Here is an 11662-nt window from a genome sequence, read left to right on the forward strand (position 1 = left end):
CCTGAGGTTCAGAGGCTGAGTTCACGCGTTGCACAACCACGAGAAGCAATGGAGCAGGGCCAGTCACAGTGTCAGGTGCAGTCCAGTTGGAGTATTCGCTGCAGTTTACTGGAAGTCTTATTTGGGCAAGGACTGATTGGCACAAGGTTGTGTACACTGGCTACACACACACACTTTCAAGCCACACTGTACAAGTTTGAATCCACTTAGCTATGGTAACCATAGCAAGTTATTTAAGCATCATTCCCTTGCGTGAGAAAAAAACAAGCATCCGTGTGTATTTTTTTTTGGGTCCGGTCGTGGGGCCTGAACTCTGGGCCTGGGCGCTGTCCCTCAGCTCTTCAGCTCAAGGCTAGCACTCTACCACTTGAGCCACAGCACCACTTCCGGCATTTTTTTTTGCTTATGTGGTGCTGAGGAATCGAACTCAGGGCCTCAGGCATGCAAGGCAAGCGCTCCCCCACTGAGCCACCTTCCCAGCCCCCATCTGTGTGTATTTAAACATGTGAGGTTAGATTGGAAGATAATATTTAGCATATGAAAAATAGCACAATAAAAAGATGAACCATTATTCACTGAACAGGCAGCACAATTCCAACTCCCTGCGCTGCTCTAAAGAAATGCATCTTGTTGTTTGTTTTAGTAACTTCATGCTGCAAGCCTAAAGCTTGGAAGGCTGCTGTCACAGCTGAGGGTAAATAGTCTATTTGCTTTCCTGTTTCCCTAATAGTTTGCTTTCTCCTGGCATTTGTAGAATGTAATTCTCTTCGTTTTCTGTTGCTGTAACTGAATACCACACACTGGTAATGTATAACACACAGAGATTTAGTTAGCTCATGTTGTTATGCTGACAAATGCCAACCTCTAGCCAGAGCCTTCTTGCTAACATGGTGGAGCATCACAGGACCAGGCAGCAGCTCTGCTTGCCACCGTTGGCATCAGGAGGCCCAATCCTGACCTCATCGAATCACAATTACCTCTCAGGGGCCCGCCTCCAAGTCCCATGGATGTGTGAAACTGGGAATTCTGCTTTCAATGAATTTTTGAGGGACACATCCAAACCATAACAACTTCATTATATCAAACAGTAAAGTGACGGTCTTGACAGGTGTAAAGCCATGGCCACCAGGGGGCAGTGTCCTACTGCTGGACAAGAGCAGAGAAGCATGCTTTTCCATTCCCTGTCCAGAGAGGTGATGCCAGTGTGTGCCAACCCCCCCCAAAAGTCAGTTGTTGGCATAAGGATTATTTTGAGCTGGAAGGCAACAGCATAGAGGTAGAGGCATATACATACATACATATATATATACATTTTTTTTTTGGCCAGTCCTGGGGCTTGAACTCAGGGCCTGAGCACTGTCCCTAAGCTGCTTTTGTTCAAGGCTAGCACTCTACCACTTGCACCACAGCGTCATTACTGGCTTTTTCTGTGTATGTGGTGCTGAGGAATCGAACCCAGGGCTTTGTGCATGCTGGGCAGGCACTCTACCACTAAGCCACATTCCCAGTCCCAATGCATATATCTTTTAAAGCACTGTGCATTGCACCTAAAGGGGCACAAAGATGTCCACCTCCCCTGTCTCCAGGAAGGCCAGAAGCTAATCATCTGAGGGAGTACTGAGTCCTCCTCAGGCTGAGAAGCACCAAGAAACCTACAAGACAGATGGCACCCAGTTGCCCTCCTCTGTTGCCAGTCCCTTTCTGTCTGCTCTGGAAACCCCATGGTCCTTTCCTTCGGGGCTGTCATTTTGCCAGTACTTGGTGCTCTTCCCTAATGGCCCTCAGGCCCAGCCCAGCTCCCCTCAGCTGCCCCTGGAGTGTACCCTGCCCATCAGGCACCTGCACAAGCTTCTGTTGGTTTTCTCTTCTTAACCTGCCTTTTGTTGGTTGGATTCAGAGCCTGCCAGTAAATCTAAGATGGGTAGATATCCTCCCATACAGCATAGAATAGCAAATGGTATCTGTTAATTAGTTGTACCTTTAGTTCGTGCCTTTATTTTATTTTTTTGCAGTTCTGTATGAACTCCAGAACCTCCCACACGCTAGGCAAGTGCTCTCCCACCAGTGACACTCTCGATCCAGTATAAAGGGCCTTCAAGGGTTTGGAATTCATTTCTTCATTGCATTTCATGCAGCCCACCCATCTTTATGAACGTAACTATCTTGTTGCTCCACGCATGATCATGCAAACTTGATTGCTCTGAAAGCCGTAGCTGTGGTAACGGGAGCCACTGTATGGCTCCTCTTCAGGTTCCCGTGGGCTATTACTCTGCCACTTGAGAATTACAATTTTGTAAATGACTTTGAACTGCTTTTAACCCATCACCTAAATATTTTTGACATTTATGCTCTGAACTGGCCAACATACTAGGACTGAATGACATTATCTAAAATACTATGAGCTGGGTGTTGATGGCTCATGCCTATAATCCTAGATACTCAGGAGGCCAAGACCTGAGAATCACAGTTTGAAACCAGCAGTGGGGCAGGAAAAGCCATAAGACTTACCTTCAATTAACCACTAAAGAGCTGGAAGTAGATGCTAGGACACCAGCTTTGAGTGTCCTAAGTTAAAGCCCCAGTACCAGCACACACACACACACGAGTTTAGAGTCATTGTTTCATATCTAAAAAGAAAGCTATATGCTATTAAAACACTCCCCTATTTGAGTTTTCTTTTTTCTTTTTCTTTTGCTGGTCATGGACTTTTCTGCCTGGGCTGGCTTTGAACTCTGACTTTCAGATCTCAGCCTAAGTAGCTAGGGTTATAGGTATGAGCCATCAGTGCCAGGCCCTTGCAAATGTCTCTGGAAGGAGTTGAAGTTTCTGGAAGAGCTTTAACCAAATAACACACTGATTGCCACAGAGAGAAAAACGTAAGTATCCAGTGTGCTGCTACTAAATTAGTAACTGCTTTGCAAAATTTTAAAGCAGCTGCACTTGTCTCACTATTATTTTTGCTTTGGAAAATAATTTCACTATGTAATGGGTTATTTTAATTAATCTTTTAGAATATTCTCAGTTTTAATTTATGATGAAGTATATACCTTAAATACAGCTGGCTGCTGGTGGCTCACACCTCTAATCTTAGCTACTGAGGAGGCTGAGATCTGAGGATTGTGATTCGAAGCCAGCCCAGGCAGGAAAGGCTGTTAAACTCTTATATCCAATCCACCACTCAAAAACTAGAAGTGGAGCTGTGGCTCAGGTGGTAGAGTGCTAGCCTTGAGCAAAAAAGCTCAGGGAGTGCTCCCAGGCCCTGAGTTCAAGCCCTATGACCAACTTTAAAAACACATACAAACTTAAAACATAATGCATAAAAACGTAAGTTCTTTGGGATCTTAGCAATTTTCAATAGTTTAAAGGATCCTGGAAACAAGGTCCACTGTCATAGAATGGATTAACATCATTAGACAGTATTCCAGGTTCGGGGTTACTTCTAAGTTTCAGACATTTCTTCACACATTTTCCAGCGACACGGCACCTAGGATGGGAGAAGTGTCAGGACAGATGGACAAGCGAGTTAGGATGACCGCAGATGTGGGGCAGTGGTTGGCACTGGAGGACAGACGGGAAAGCAAGGTGCCGAATGCCGGACCCCATGCATGCCGCTGCTCTGTGTGTGGACTGTGGGCCTGCAGCCTTCATCTCCTCCCCAGCCCACTTCTGTTTTCTTTCCCCTGCTCCTCCAGTCTGTGTGAACATCAGTGATGAGCCAGATGGCCCCCTGCCTCTCAGCCAGGCTTCTAAGGGACCCATGAAAGTAGGTTACAAAGGAGCCACGTGTGCTGTAAACCGGTGGGACAGCTTGTGCGTTGTTGCCTTGTCTGGCTGGGTGGATTATCTCGTCTTTAAACTAGCTTCCCTAACTACAGTGTGCCCCAAGGAACAGGGAAAATTAATGACTAGCCATGTTTTGAAGAAGGAGTTAAAGTAGCACTTAAACCATATACAACTCCCTGTTTAATCTACAGCCAAATGCTTGCAAGAGATGAAAGGGAAATGGAGAGATACATAAAAACCAAAATAACCAAGTAAGAAAGCTCATCCTAGCTTTGATTTATGCTCCTTGTAGACCTAGGTTATGTCGTCTTTATAAAAACAGGGCTAAGGACTGGGAAGGTGGCTCAGTGGTAGAGTGCTTGTCTTGCATGCATGACATGCTGGGTTCGATTCCTCTGCACCACAGAAGCAGAAAAAGCCAGAAGTGGCACTGTGGCTCAAGTGGTAGAGCTCTAGCCTTGGGATGAAGGCTGAGAGACAGCACCCAGGCCCAGAGTTCAGGCCCCACGACCGCAAAAAAGTTAATAAAAAAATAAAAAAAAACATAGCTCAAGCAATAAGTCTGCCTATCAAGTTTACAACACTAAATTAAACCCCATTTCTCCCATCAAAACAAAGCCAACTCACCAAACAAAACGAATGAACAAAACTCATCTCTTGGGTCTCTGAGGCATGCATAGGGATGATGAGTGAGTTGGTGGTGGTGAATCTCCCCCAGCCACCAAGCTGCTGGGGGTCTTGTAAATACCAAATTCCTCTACAAAGAACCAGAGCTTGTTAAAAATAAGTCTGAAGTGGCCATGTGTATATCCACTGATGTGGCACTTGAGACTAAAAATATTATGGTGGGAAGGGGACTATTTTTTGTTGTTCCAAGACCAGAACTCAAACTGAGTACCTGATGCTTTTGCTCATTGGCTAGCACTCTCCCAGTTGAGCTATGCCTCCAACCCCAACCAGGAGACTTTTTAATGACAAACCACGAGCTAGAGTTTAACAGCTCAAAAGCAAAACGTGCGAAACTGTGACACCTGCAGGACACCTGCTAGGCCAGGAGTGTCTCCTGGGGGGCAGGCCAGTGGCCGGGCTGTGGCTAGGCCAGGCGTGTCTCCTGGGGGCAGACCAGTGGCCGACTGTGGCGTTGAGGGGGTACAGGTCGTTACTCCAGCTTGCTATGAGCAGTCTCTTCAGTGATCTCAGGTCCCCTGGTCACATCCTGTCTGGTTTTATCTTCCTGACTCTCGCTTAGGCCTCCTCCTCAGCACTGGGGAGCAGTATTTTCTTAAGCAGCCCTGGGGCCTCTTAGTGAAAATGTGTATTTGGAAACCATATCCCAGTGCCAAGGATGTGTAGGTCTTCTGAGCTGTTATATAAGACATTTCTGCTGTTCCAAGGTCAAACTTGCAGGACAATTGCACTCAAAGAAATCCAGCTTCTCTTAACCCTTTGCTCCTTCAGTGATAACGATTTGCTCCAGTCACCAAGGCTGTGGAAGAAGTTGCCTCCAAATTTAGTGGGTTCTAAATTCAGGCAGGGCTCAATAGGAATGTATTGCCCCACAAAACCGGAGTCTCCGCTTGTCTTAGTGTTTTCCACTGCTAACAGCACAATCCCACAGACTGGCTAACATAAAGAAAGGTTGCTGGGCACCAGTGGCTCACGCCTGTCAACCTAGCTACTTAGGAGGCTGAGATATAAGGATCTCCATTTGAAGCCAGCCCAACCAAGAAAGTCAGGGAGACTCTTATCTCCAATAAGTCACCAAAAAAGCCGGAAGTAGTAGTGCGTTAGTCTTGAGCACAAAAAGTCATAGGCCTGAAAGCAAGCCCAGGTCCTGAAATCAAACCCCAGGACCTTGGTGCAGAACACAGCATGGTAGACACACCAGGGTGGGGGTTGGGGAGTCTGATCACTCTCCCGGACACAGCAGCATTCAGCCGGGAGGGGCTGCTCTGCTGGCTCACGTGATCCCAGTGCCCTCCCAAGGCCCCCCTTTAAAGGCCAGGGTGGGATTTGGTTCCCCCCTCTCAGAACCTCAGGGTGGGGATCAAACTTCAGCCTGAGTTTCAGAAGAGACAAGTGTTGAAACCAAGCATATAGACCCTCAAAAACTGGGTGCTGGAGTCATGGTGAACACTGGCTCAGCACCTTTCCAGGCCTTTCCATGTGTCGTTGCATTCAGGTTGTCTGCACTGCTTTTCTCAGACTGGGCATCCTGAAGCAGAGAAGAGGCCTGCTGGAGGCTGTGAAGCATCTCTGTGCTGCCCATTCTGTCCAGGCGGCCAGGAAGCAGGGAGAAGGTTCTGGAAGAGCAATGGGGCTGCAAAAACAAAAGACATACAACTTTTAGAAAACACAAAGTGGCATGACTTTTTAGTTAGGTTTGGTCTGTTCTCCTATTGAGAAGAAGGAAAAGGGGCTGGGAATTTGGCTCAGTGGTAGAGTGCTTGCCTAGCATGCATGAAGTCCTGGGTTCCATTCCTCAATACCACAAACACAGAAAAAGCCAGAAGTGGGACCGTGGTTCAAGTGGTAGAGTGCTAGCGTTGAGCAAAAGAAGCTGAGGGACAGCGCCCAGGCCCTGAGTTCAAGCCCCAGGACTGGCTGAGGGGGGTGGAGGAAAGGAAAGCCCAGAACGGTTTCCACTGTGTGCAGTGGTCTTTGATCAGAGAGGTCAGGAATGGAGAGTGGTGACCAGGACAGTGTAGGGAGCTGAGTGTGTGCAGGCACAGCCCACCCCCAGCAGGAGGTGGAGGAAGAAGACTACTTACTCCTCTTTGAGCAAGTTCTTTAACCAAACAAAAAAAAAGCCAGGTGCCAGTGGCTCACACCTATAATTGTAGCTACTCAGGAGGCCAAGATCTGAGGATCGCAGTTTGAAGCCAGTCCAGGCAGGAGAGCCTGTAAGAGTCTTATCTCCAATGAACCACCTAAAAACTGGAAGTAGAGCCATGGCTCAAGTGATAGATCCCTTAAGCAAAAATACTAAGAGACTGCCCAGACCCTGCGTTCAAGCCCCAGGACTGGCATGCACACACATGTGCGCACACACACAGAGTGTTGTGTATGGGATCAGTTATTATTCCCGGCTTCTATTCAAGGACAGCAGCCGGCAACACAGCCTCCAGACAATGTGCGCAGTCTGCAGTCCACATTGTACTCAGCTCCTGTGAGGTGAGGGAGTGGGGTGCTGTGTGGGGCGCTCTCCCTGCTCACAGGGCACCCTGAAACCTCATGTATACTGATGTAGAGGAGATGAAAGCGTACAGGCTGTGTGTGGGTAAGGAAAACAGCTTTTGCCTTACCTCCTCTAGCAGGGCTCTTTCCAGTGGGTCTGCACTCATATCACTACTGAACTATCAAGAAATATGTCTAGAAGACCCATTACATTCACTCTGAATGTGAATTTGTGATGCAGAAGTGCTTATATAACTAATCAAAACTAGCTCAGTTTTGTGGTAAAAACTTCAGTAGTCTACAATGGCTTATTTTTTTCATGATTGTGTGTGTGTGAGTAAACTCAATGCTTTTTCTTCTCTTTTTGCAGCATAAATATTCCTTTAGAACAGAAATATTAGTTAAGAGCCTCTTTGTTAAAACGTGATGAAGTCTTGGTGCTGAAGTCCAAAACCTGAAGGTAATACTCAGCCTGACCTTGCCAGCCCGAGCCTCTGCCCAGCCTACGATGACAGAAGGCCCATCACTGTCCACTTACAGCCGAATTGTGAGCCTCCCCTGGCTCTGGCTGGCCATCAGTGCTCAGGCTGTAGGGCCTGTTATCCTGAGAGTAAAGACATTGAGGAATGGTTTATAATTTTCTCTCCAACAGTTGATATACTCAATTGTTCTGCATCTGAGGACTCATGTGTATTGCTCACCCAGTCAGATCTCTGCTGATCTGCTTTCTATCAGACTATCCAGAGGCCCCGCAGTCACAGAAAGCAGAGGGTCACATTGGCAGCTGGGGCCCCATTGGGAAGCACCTTCCTTCATATTACCCATCAGCCCATAGCTACCTCTCACCCTCCATTTGCTCCTTGAATGTTTAATGTTCCTCTTTCTACAAAGAGGCTATCTGTGAAGCTGAGGCTGGGAGCTCAGGGCCAGCCCAGGCACAAGCGGGCAAGACCCTCCACACAAGAGGAAAAGTGCCTGTCATCCTTGCTACATGAGCAGCATAGATCCGGCGATGGTGCAGTCTGGGTTGGCAGTCAGAGCGGAGAAGACTGGAGGTGTGGCACAGTGGAAGAGCAGCTGCCCAGCAAGCCCAGACTTTGGAGTTCAAACCCAGAATCACAAACGAAAAACTTCTTCTGCCTCTTTGGTTATAGCAGACTTTACTGTCGTGTGATTAGAGTACCAGTCTATGGCACGGTAGTGCTACCACCCTACTGATGCCAGGCTCACGGTAGGGCTACCACCCTAATGATGCCAGGCTCACGGTAGGGCTACCACCCTACTGATGCCAGGCTCACGGTAGGGCTACCACCCTAATGATGCCAGGCTCACGGTAGGGCTACCACCCTAATGATGCCAGGCTCACTCATTCCATTTGTTGTGGCCAAAAGAATTTCAGTAAAAGATCAAACATCCACGCCCTCATATTCAGGCCACCATGTGAAAAATGCTGTTCCTTCAGCCATGGTCCAGTCTAAAACAGACCATGGGCCACAGATACACCTGAACCATCAGCCTGGAAGAAGAGCCAAGGAGAAGCTTCTGTTACAGTAAACATAATTTCCCCACGCCATAGAGAACCAGATCCGGGGTAACACCAGGAGGAAGGCATACTGTACAATGATCTTGTCCTCTGGGGTTTAGCAGCCACTTTCATTGGCGTGGCTGGCTCTTACCTTCTCCCTGCAGACATGACGTTTCACAAGCTAACACGGTATCTTCTAGCTCACATTCTCTGCCCTCTCACACTGTGTTGTGGAAGCCAATAAAACCTCGTCTCGGGCTGGGAATGTGGCTCAGTGGCAGAGTGCTTGCCTCGCATGCATGAAGACCTGGGCTCAAGTCCTTAGTACCACATAAGCAGAAAAAGACAGAAGTGGGGCTGTGGCTCAAGTGGTAGAGTGCTAGCCTTGAGCAAAAAGAAGCTCAGGGACAGTGCCCAGGCTCTGAGTTCAAGCTCCAGGACTGGCTAAATAACAGGACAACTCTCCATTCTGGTCTGCCTCTCTGATGACCAGCACCTTCCAGAGCCTCCACAACACTCTGCCTTAGAGAGCCTCTCCTCCTCCAGACTGCACAGCACTCTGCTCAGGGGCTTGTAGGCGGATGTGATGGGTCCGTGTCCCAGGTTTGTATTCTGATTGGTGTGTATGTGTGTGCAGGGGTGTTTAGAAGCTTGTATAATTTGGAGGCTCTTCTTTAAAAGTAGGAGTGCAAAATTATGATTACAAAATGATGTACAGGGTCTTGGGAGGCCCCTGCCTCATTTGTTTCACAATCGGTGCACTTGGTGGGGGAGGGGAGAACAGGGAGACGGCGTGACCATCTCAGGGCAGCTCTATCATAGGAACACAGACACTGTCTTCTTCCGTGGGACTACGAGTGGATTTGAAACAGTAAAAGGCCTGGCAGCCCTCTGAACACTGAACACTTCTCTCTGCAGTCACCTTACAGCTGACCTTGGAATTGAGGAAGGACAAGATTGACCAATAACATCTTGTGACTACCCCAAGCAACAATGACTTCCTTATCGAGACACACCCTGCCTGACTAGTCCTGCGCTGGTGATCAACTGGACCGCACCAGACCACTCCTGGATGGCTAGCAGATTCCACCCTCCTCGCAGCAAAGTCTCCACCCAGTACCTGTGTTACCTAGGCAACTGGGACATCTGGAAGAGGTCACATCTGAATTTGATGTGGCCACACCTTTCTCTGCCCATACCCTAGATAAGGCCTAGCCCAGGCCCAGACGCTCTCTCTGCTCTTTTCTAGCTCTTTTCTCTCTCTTTCCCAGCTCTCCCAGCTCTCTTTCCCAGGCTTTTCCCCACCACATGGAGGACCAAGATGGCCTGGTGCCAGCCAGAACGATGAATAAACCTACCCCTTACCTGAATACCACGTGTGTGGTGATGTCCTTACTCAGCTACCTCTTTTTAAAAACCTAACAAGGACTGTCCAATGATCATGCACCTGCCTCACCCCCTGGCCCGTTCTTCTGCTGAGGCCTAAAGCTCTGGTCTGCATCCAGAAGCGGGGCCGCAGTGCTTCCCCTGCCTCTTCCAAGGCTGTGCTGGGCTATAGAAGGAATCTCATTTCTCTGCCTTCACCACTGCTCTTCACTAGGCATCTTGGGGAGAGGACTTCGGAGCTGGACCTAAGGCCTACAGCTCCTGTATCATCCTTCACACTGCAGGTGACAAAGCTAAATCTTATCTGAGCCCACAGCAAAGGTTAAAAACAAACATAAAAACTTCATTCAGGGTTCTGGAAAATGCCCTATCGCAAGGGGCCCCCTGACGGACGTTACAAAAACACTGCTTAACCTAACCTTGGCTGAGCCTATTTTTCCTCAGGCTCACCCTGGGTTGGGGAGCTGACCTCTCCAGAGAAGCCAGCTACAGGTGCAGTTTCTGTGATTCATGGCCTCAGGAACTCGCCCCAACCCTGGTCTTCCTATCCCCCCCTCTCCCATTGCCCCCTCCTTCTGCTTCCTAGTTTCCTCACAAAATCACAGATCCCTGAGATCCACACACAGATGTCAAGGTGTCTGGCCAAAGGAGTCTCATAAAATGCGTTGTGGCATTGTGGCACGGCTTTATTTTAGTCTCACAGGATCAAGCTGGGGGATGTGGAGGAGAAACGTGTTCTGCCCCCTCGAAATGGGAGTGGTCAAAAGGGTGCCTCTTATCAGCGGCCTTCATGTTTTCCAATGGGGTGGGGGTGGACTGGTCAGCTAGGCTACCAGCTCCTAACGCGCAGCCAATGTTCTGGGTAGCCAAGAGGGTGTTGCTTAGTATTCTAGAACAGGGAGCTGTCTCTGGGCGCGGGAGGGTGAGCGTCGGCACTTTTCTCAGGGATTTACAGAGTGGCCAGGTTTTTACCATTTTAAAGGAGAGGGTACTTCTAGGTACAAGCCTCCTTCCCGTGCCACATACACAGATAACGCACCCCAGGCAAGCCGCTACCACGAGCCACATTCCCAGACCCAAAACACTTTGGTGCCAGCCCTGGGGCTTGACCCCAGGGCCTGGGCGCTGTCCCTGAGCTTTTGCTCAAGGCTGGCGCTCTACTGCTTGAGCCACGGCACCACGGCCGGCTTTTTCTGTGAATGTGGTGCCAGGGAATCGAACCCAGGGCCTCAGGAGCGCTCCCCCACGAGCCGCCTTCCCAGCCTGTTCCTGTGGCACTGAGTTTCTCAGGGAGAGCATCAAAGCTGGCCCTGGGAGGCCAGCACCCAGCGGCCGAGCTGCGGGCAGGGCCGACCCGCGGCCGGGAGGCCCGCGGGCGCTGGTCCCGGACCCGCCGAGGTCCGGGGCGGGACCGACCCGGGCCCAGGGGACGCGGCGCTGCAGCCTGGCCGCAGGCGGAAGAGGGGACCAGCGTCCCGGGACGCGGGGCGGGCGGAGGTGTCCTCGAGAAGGCGAGCTCCGCGCGCGGCGGAGCCACCGGGACAACCCGGCCGACCAACCGCCCCTGGAGTCGGGGAAAATGGCCGCGGGGCGGCGACGGCGTGGGACGGGCCCTCGGGGCCCGCGACCTGTCTGTCAGGTGGATAGGGGCGTGGCTTCGGGGCGTGTCCTCCGGCCAGAAGGCGGGGCGCCTGGACAGGGAACAAGCCCTTCCTGTGGGTCTGGGGCGTGGCGTCGGCCTTGGGGGCGTGGTGTATGGGCATGGGGCGGCTTCTTCGCGTGGATGGGGCG

This window comes from Dipodomys ordii, unplaced genomic scaffold (genome assembly GCF_000151885.1).
Source record: "Dipodomys ordii isolate 6190 unplaced genomic scaffold, Dord_2.0 Scaffold77, whole genome shotgun sequence".
In the NCBI taxonomy this organism is placed as follows: domain Eukaryota; kingdom Metazoa; phylum Chordata; class Mammalia; order Rodentia; family Heteromyidae; genus Dipodomys; species Dipodomys ordii.